The 7,880-nt window shown below is 61.7% G+C and overlaps 1 long non-coding RNA gene across 1 annotated transcript; it reads right to left on the reverse strand.

The window, feature by feature from the left end:
• Positions 1 to 2,595: 2,595 nt before the first annotated feature.
• On the reverse strand, positions 2,596 to 3,680 carry LOC144955642 (uncharacterized). Its single transcript, XR_013641746.1, has 2 exons — positions 3,589 to 3,680; positions 2,596 to 2,883 (listed from the first exon to the last, which is right to left on the reverse strand). It is a non-coding gene; the product is annotated as an uncharacterized LOC144955642 (long non-coding RNA).
• Positions 3,681 to 7,880: the final 4,200 nt, after the last annotated feature.

A 7,880-nucleotide genomic window follows, 5' to 3' on the forward strand; every position in this document is an offset into this window, starting at 1 on the left:
CCCCTCCACCCTCCCCACCCAGCCCCACCCCTCCACCCTCCCCACCCAGCCCCACCCCTCCACCCTCCCCACCCAGCCCCACCCCTCCACCCTCCCCACCCAGCCCCACCCCTCCACCCTCCCCACCCAGCCCCACCCCTCACCCTCCCACCCAGCCCCACCCTCCACCTCCCCACCCAGCCCCACCCCTCCACCCTCCCCACCCAGCCCCACCCCTCCACCCTCCCCACCCAGCCCCACCCCTCCACCCTCCCCACCCAGCCCCACCCCTCCACCCTCCCCACCCAGCCCCACCCCTCCACCCTCCCCACCCAGCCCCACCCCTCCACCCTCCCCACCCAGCCCCACCCCTCCACCCCTCCCCACCCAGCCCCACCCCTCCACCCTCCCCACCCAGCCCACCCCTCCACCCTCCCCACCCAGCCCCACCCCTCCACCCTCCCCACCCAGCCCCACCCCTCCACCCTCCCCACCCAGCCCCACCCCTCCACCCTCCCCACCCAGCCCCACCCCTCCACCCTCCCCACCCAGCCCCACCCCTCCACCCTCCCCACCCAGCCCACCCCTCCACCCTCCCCACCCAGCCCCACCCCTCCACCCTCCCCACCCAGCCCCACCCCTCCACCCTCCCCACCCAGCCCCACCCCTCCACCCTCCCCACCCAGCCCCACCCCTCCACCCTCCCCACCCCAGCCCCACCCCTCCACCCTCCCACCAGCCCCACCCCTCCACCCTCCCCACCCAGCCCCACCCCTCCACCCTCCCCACCCAGCCCCACCCCTCCACCCTCCCCACCCAGCCCCACCCCTCCACCCTCCCCACCCAGCCCCACCCCTCCACCCTCCCCACCCAGCCCCACCCCTCCACCCTCCCCACCCAGCCCCACCCCTCCACCCTCCCCACCCAGCCCCACCCCTCCACCCTCCCACCCAGCCCCACCCCTCCACCCTCCCACCCAGCCCCACCCTCCACCCTCCCCACCCAGCCCCACCCCTCCACCCTCCCCACCCAGCCCCCACCCCTCCACCCTCCCCACCCAGCCCCACCCCTCCACCCTCCCACCCAGCCCCACCCCTCACCCTCCCCACCCAGCCCCACCCCTCCACCCTCCCACCCAGCCCACCCCTCCCTCACCCTCCCCACCCAGCCCCCACCCCCTCCACCCTCCCCACCCAGCCCCTCCCCACCCAGCCCCTCCCCACCCAGCCCCTCCCCACCCCTCCCCACCCAGCCCCTCCCCACCCAGCCTCCACCCAGCCCTCCCACCCTCCCGACCCAGCCCAGCACACGAGGGGGTGGGTGGCCAGCACCACGCCCGGCCGCCTTTGTCTCCCCAGTGGCGATGTTTACTACACACCGCACCAGGTAACTAATTTGAGGCTGAGTCGACCTAGGGGAGGCCCAGGACCAGTTCAAATAATCGTCACCGGTTGTGTTGGCCGTGAGCGGGAATCGAACTCGGGTTGCCGGGTTTGTAGCGCAGCGTAGCGCTAACCACTACACCCACCGCTCCCCACACAACAACCGCCATTCGCCACTAAGTGGCGGTGACGTCACCACGACGCTTGTGCCAGGCCATGTGCACCTTGAGGCTACCACGTGAAGTGTCGAACGCCCGCTGGCAGGAGGTCACGGGGCAGACCCAGCAGGTGCCACGGGTCGACTGACCGAGATGACCGAGATGACTGGCTGATGCACCACCTGTGCCCCCTACTGTGCCAACTTGCTGTGCTTTAGCCACCGCGCGCTCCGCTCGTTGTTGTGAGCGTCGCTCCTCCGCCCTCCGTTGTTGTTGGAGGGCGACTGCCTTCGAGGAGAGGACTGTCCACCCCTCATGGTGGCAGGAGCCAGAGCCGGTCCACCGGACCTCCTGAATGCCACAGAGATCCAGGCGGTACCGGTCCAGCTCCCGACAGAGGAGCGGCAGCCTCTCCTCTGAACACACAGACACCATGACCAGTCCACCTGAATGCCACAGAGATCCAGGCGGTACCGGTCCAGCTCCCGACAGAGGAGTGGCAGCCTCTCCTCCTCCGCAGTGAGCGTTCGAACATTCCACGTGGCCACACGAAGTGGCTTTTCGTTGTTTCTGGAGGAGCCCCGAGGGTGAAGATTCAATCTCCTGGCTCCGCCAATTGGGGTTTGGCCAGGAGACGTCACAGACGCCTGTCCCCCCGGGGCCTCCGGCACGAGCTTATTAGTTAGATATTTCAGTCGTGGTTTCGTGGTAATTAATTGAAGGTGGAGGGGTTACCAGCCCCTCGCACCCGTCCAGAGCCCCCGTTTAGCCGCTGTGGTGGTCACAGACGCCATGAGGGGAGAGGCCAATGGGCATTGGCCCTCCCTACACAGCACTGCCCACGACAGAGTTGCCCGTCCGGCACCGCGACACAGACACACACACACACACAGTCTCTCACACACACACAGCCACACACACACAGCCTCACACACACACACACAGTCTCACACAGTCTCACACACAGACACACACACACCGCGACACACACACACCGTGACACACACACACCGCGACACACACACACAGTCTCACACACACACACACACCACGAGAGAGACACACACAGAGGCGGCTGTGATAATCATATACATAGTTTTATAGGGTTCTATACACAAACTCAGAGAGTCCTGGCAAAGACAAAAACGAGATATCATCCCCCACCCTGCCAGCCTTGCCAGGCGGTGGTGGTGGTGGTTGTGGTGGCGGTGGTGGCGGTTGTGGTGGTGGTGTTGGTGGCGGAGGTGGTGGCGGAGGTGGTGGCGGCGGTGGTGGCGGCGGAGGAGGTGGTGGCGGCGGAGGTGGTGGCGGAGGTGGTGGCGGAGGTGGTGGCGGAGAGAGGCAGGGATGTAGGACGGCCGGCACTGTGACACACGCAGAGAGAGAGACACACACACAGTGTGACTCACACAGTGTGACACACACACGCAGAGAGAGTGACACACAGTGTGACACACACACACGGAGTGTGTGCGTACTAGTGTGTGTGCGCTAGTGTGTGCGCGCTAGTGTGTGCGCTAGTGTGCGCGCGCTAGTGTGCGCGCGCTAGTGTGCGCGCGCTAGTGTGCGCGCGCGTGTACTAGTGTGTGTGTGTGTGCGTGTACTAGTGTGTGTGTGTGTGTGTGCGCTAGTGTGTGTGTGCACTAGTGTGTGTGTGTGTACTAGTGTGTGTGTGTGTGTGTGTGCGCACTAGTGTGTGTGTGTGTGCGCACTAGTGTGTGTGTGTGTGTGTGCACTGTGTGTGTGTGTGTGTGCACTAGTGTGTGTGTGTGTGCACTAGTGTGTGTGTGTGTGTGTGCACTAGTGTGTGTGTGTGTGTGTGCACTAGTGTGTGTGTGTGTGTGTACTAGTGTGTGTGTGTACTAGTGTGTGTGTGTGTGTACTAGTGTGTGTGTGTGTGTGTACTAGTGTGTGTGTGTGTGTACTAGTGTGTGTGTGTGTGTGTACTAGTGTGTGTGTGTGTGTGTACTAGTGTGTGTGTGTGTGCACTAGTGTGTGTGTGTGTGCTAGTGTGTGTGTGTACTAGTGTGTGTGTGTGTGCTAGTGTGTGTGTGTGTGCGTGCACTGACCCTGGCACGAGGTCTCAGATGGGCTTGTACATGAGCGTGGTGACGTACTTCTTCTTGAAGCGATGCGTGGCACTCAGCACCATCACACCGTCCTGCACACACACACACACACGCACACGCACGCACACACGCACGCACACACCACACACACACGTACACACCACACACACCACACACGCACACACCACACACATACACACCACACACACCACACACACCACACGCACACACGCACACGCACACACGCGCACGCACGCACACACACACGTCCCCAAGGTAACCCACAGTGCTGCAGTAGAGAGTAGCAGCAGCGTCTGTGTGTGTGAGCGTGTGTGCGTGGTGTGTGTGGTGTGTGTGAGCGTGTGTGCGTGGTGTGTGTGTGTGTGGTGTGTGTGAGCGTGTGTGCGTGGTGTGTGTGTGTGGTGTGTGTGAGCGTGTGTGCGTGGTGTGTGTGGTGTGTGTGAGCGTGTGTGCGTGGTGTGTGTGTGTGGTGTGTGTGAGCGTGTGTGCGTGGTGTGTGTGGTGTGTGTGAGCGTGTGTGCGTGGTGTGTGTGGTGTGTGTGAGCGTGTGAGCGTGGTGTGTGTGGTGTGTGTGAGCGTGTGTGCGTGGTGTGTGTGGTGTGTGTGAGCGTGTGTGCGTGGTGTGCGTGGTGTGTGTAGCTGTGTGTGAGCAGCGTGTGTGCGTGGTGTGTGTGGTGTGTGTGAGCGTGTGTGCGTGGTGTGTGTGGTGTGTGTGAGCGTGTGAGCGTGTGTGCGTGGTGTGTGTGGTGTGTGTGGTGTGTGTGCGTGGTGTGTGTGGTGTGTGTGAGCGTGTGTGCGTGGTGTGTGTGGTGTGTGTGGTGTGTGTGAGCGTGTGTGCGTGGTGTGTGTGGTGTGTGTGAGCGTGTGTGCGTGGTGTGTGTGGTGTGTGTGAGCAGCGTGTGTGCGTGGTGTGTGTGGTGTGTGTGAGCGTGTGTGCGTGGTGTGTGTGCGTGGTGTGTGGTGTGTGTGGTGTGTGTTGTGTGTGTAGGTGTGTGTGTGTGGTGTACGTGTGTGTGTGTGTGCGTGGTGTTTGTGGTGCATGGTGTGTGTGTGTAGCTGTGTGTGTGTAGCTGTGTGTGTGGCGGTGTGTGTGTGAGCGTGTGTGTGAGCGTGTGTGCATGGTGTGTGTGCATGGTGTGTGTGTGTAGGTGTGTGTGTGGTGGTGTGTGTGTGGTGGTGTGTGTGTGAGCAGCGTGTGTGCGTGGTGTGTGTGGTGTGTGGTGTGTGAGCAGCGTGTGTGCGTGGTGTGTGTGGTGGTGCACGTGTGTGTGTGGTGGTGTGTGTGTGGTGTGGTGGTGTGTGTGTGGTGGTGTGTGTGTGGTGTGTGGTGTGTGTGTGTGGTGTGTGTGTGGTGTGTGGTGTGTGGTGTGGTGTGTGTGTGTGGTGGTGTGTGTGTGTGGTGTGGTGGTGTGTGTGTGGTGTGGTGGTGTGTGTGTGGTGTGTGGTGTGTGGTGTGTGGTGGTGTGTGTGTGTAGGTGTGTGTGTGTGTAGGTGTGTGTGTGAGCGTGTGTGTGTGAGCGTGTGTGTGTGAGCGTGTGTGTGTAGGTGCGCGTGTGTGGTGGTGCGCGGTGTGTGTGGTGCGTGGTGTGTGTGTGCGTGGTGTGTGCGTGCAGGTGTGTGTGTGGTGGTGCGTGTGTGGTGGTGCGTGTGTGAGCGTGTGTGTGGGCGTGGTGTGTGTGTAGGTGCGCGTGTGTGTGTGTGCGTGTGGTGCGTGTGGTGCGTGTGGTGCGTGTGGTGCGTGTGGTGCGTGTGGTGCGTGTGGTGCGTGTGGTGCGTGTAGGAGTGTGTGTGTAGGTGTGTGTGTGGTGGTGCGCGTGTGTGGTGTGTGGTGTGCGTGGTGTGCGTGGTGTGCGTGGTGTGCGTGGTGTGCGTGGTGTGCGTGGTGTGCGTGGTGTGCGTGGTGTGCGTGGTGTGCGTGGTGTGCGTGGTGTGCGTGGTGTGCGTGGTGTGCGTGGTGTGCGTGGTGTGCAGGTGTGTGTGCGGTGGTGTGCGTGTGTAGGTGTGCGTGTGTAGGTGTGCGTGTGTAGGGTGTAGGTGTGCGTGTGGTGCGTGTGGTGCGTGTGGTGCGTGTGGTGCGTGTGGTGCGTGTGGTGCGTGTGGTGCGTGTGGTGCGTGTGGTGCGTGTGGTGCTCGGTGTGCGTGGTGTGTGTGTGTAGGAGTGTGTGTGTAGGAGTGTGTGTGTAGGAGTGTGTGTGTAGGAGTGTGTGTGTAGGAGTGTGTGTGTAGGAGTGTGTGTGTAGGAGTGTGTGTGGTGGTGCGCGTGTGTGTGTGGTGGTGCGCGTGTGTGTGCGGTGTGTGCGGTGTGTGCGGTGTGTGCGGTGTGTGCGGTGTGTGCGGTGTGTGCGGTGTGTGCGGTGTGTGCGGTGTGTGCGGTGTGTGCGGTGTGTGCGGTGTGTGCGGTGTGTGCGGTGTGTGCGGTGTGTGCGGTGTGTGCGGTGTGTGCGGTGTGTGCGGTGTGTGCGGTGTGTGCGGTGTGTGCGGTGTGTGCGGTGTGTGCGGTGTGTGCGGTGTGTGCGGTGTGTGCGTGCGGTGCGTGCGGTGCGTGCGGTGCGCGGTGTGCGCGGTGTGCGCGTGGTGTGCGCGTGGTGTGCGCGTGGTGTGCGCGTGTGTTGCGCGTGGTGCGCGCGTGGTGCGTGTGGTGCGTGTGGTGCGCGTGGTGTGTGTGGTGTGTGTGGTGCGTGTGGTGCGCGTGGTGCGCGTGTGTGTGTGGTGCGTGTGGTGCGCGTGTGTGTGTGGTGCGTGTGGTGCGCGTGGTGCGCGCGGTGCGTGTGTGGTGCGTGCGGTGTGTGCGTGGTGCGTGTGGTGTGTGTGGTGCGCGTGGTGCGCGCGGTGCGCGCGTCACGTGGTGCGCGTGTCACGTGGTGTGTGGGTGTGTGTGTGTGTGTGTGTCACGTGGTGTGTGTGTCACGTGGTGTGTGTGTGTCACGTGGTGTGTGTGTCACTGTGTGTGTGTGTGTCACGTGGTGTGTGTGTGTGTGTGTGTGTCACGTGGTGTGTGTGTGTGTGTGTGTGTCACGTGGTGTGTGTGTGTGTGTGTGTCACGTGTGTGTGTGTGTGTGTGTGTGTCACGTGGTGTGTGTGTGTGTGTGTGTCACGTGGTGTGTGTCACGTGGTGTGTGTGTGGTGTGTGTCACGTGGTGTGTGTGTGTGTGTGTGTCCACGTGGTGTGTGTGTGTGTGTGTGTCACGTGGTGTGTGTGTGTGTGTGTGTCACGTGGTGTGTGTGTGTGTGTGTGTCACGTGGTGTGTGTGTGTGTGTGTCACGTGGTGTGTGTGTGTGTGTGTGTCACGTGGTGTGTGTGTGTGTGTGTGTCACGTGGTGTGTGTGTGTGTGTGTGTCACGTGGTGTGTGTGTGTGTGTGTGTCACGTGGTGTGTGTGTGTGTGTGTGTCACGTGGTGTGTGTGTGTGTGTGTGTCACGTGGTGTGTGTGTGTGTGTGTGTCACGTGGTGTGTGTGTGTGTGTGTCACGTGGTGTGTGTGTGTGTGTCACGTGGTGTGTGTGTGTGTGTGTCACGTGGTGTGTGTGTGTGTGTCACGTGGTGTGTGTGTGTGTCACGTGGTGTGTGTGTGTGTCACGTGGTGTGTGTGTGTGTGTGTGTCACGTGGTGTGTGTGTGTGTGTGTGTCACGTGGTGTGTGTGTGTGTGTGTGTCACGTGGTGTGTGTGTGTGTGTGTGTCACGTGGTGTGTGTGTGTGTGTGTGTGTCACGTGGTGTGTGTGTGTGTGTGTGTGTGTCCGTGGTGTGTGTGTGTGTGTGTCACGTGGTGTGTGTGTGTGTGTGTGTCACGTGGTGTGTGTGTGTGTGTGTGTCACGTGGTGTGTGTGTGTGTGTCACGTTGTGTGTGTGTGTGTGTCACGTGGTGTGTGTGTGTGTGTCACGTGGTGTGTGTGTGTGTGTCACGTGGTGTGTGTGTGTGTGTGTGTCACGTGGTGTGTGTGTGTGTGTGTGTCACGTGGTGTGTGTGTGTGTGTGTGTGTCACGTGGTGTGTGTGTGTGTGTGTGTGTCACGTGGTGTGTGTGTGTGTGTGTCACGTGGTGTGTGTGTGTGTGTGTCACGTGGTGTGTGTGTGTGTGTGTGTCACGTGGTGTGTGTGTGTGTGTGTGTCACGTGGTGTGTGTGTGTGTGTGTGTCACGTGGTGTGTGTGTGTGTGTGTGTCACGTGGTGTGTGTGTGTGTGTGTGTCACGTGGTGTGTGTGTGTGTGTGTGTCACGTGGTGTGTGTGTGTGTGTGTCACGTGTGTGTGTGTGTGTGTGTGTCACGTGGTGTG

Source organism: Lampetra fluviatilis, unplaced genomic scaffold (assembly GCF_964198595.1).
Source record: "Lampetra fluviatilis unplaced genomic scaffold, kcLamFluv1.1 SCAFFOLD_1517, whole genome shotgun sequence".
Lineage (NCBI taxonomy): Eukaryota > Metazoa > Chordata > Hyperoartia > Petromyzontiformes > Petromyzontidae > Lampetra > Lampetra fluviatilis.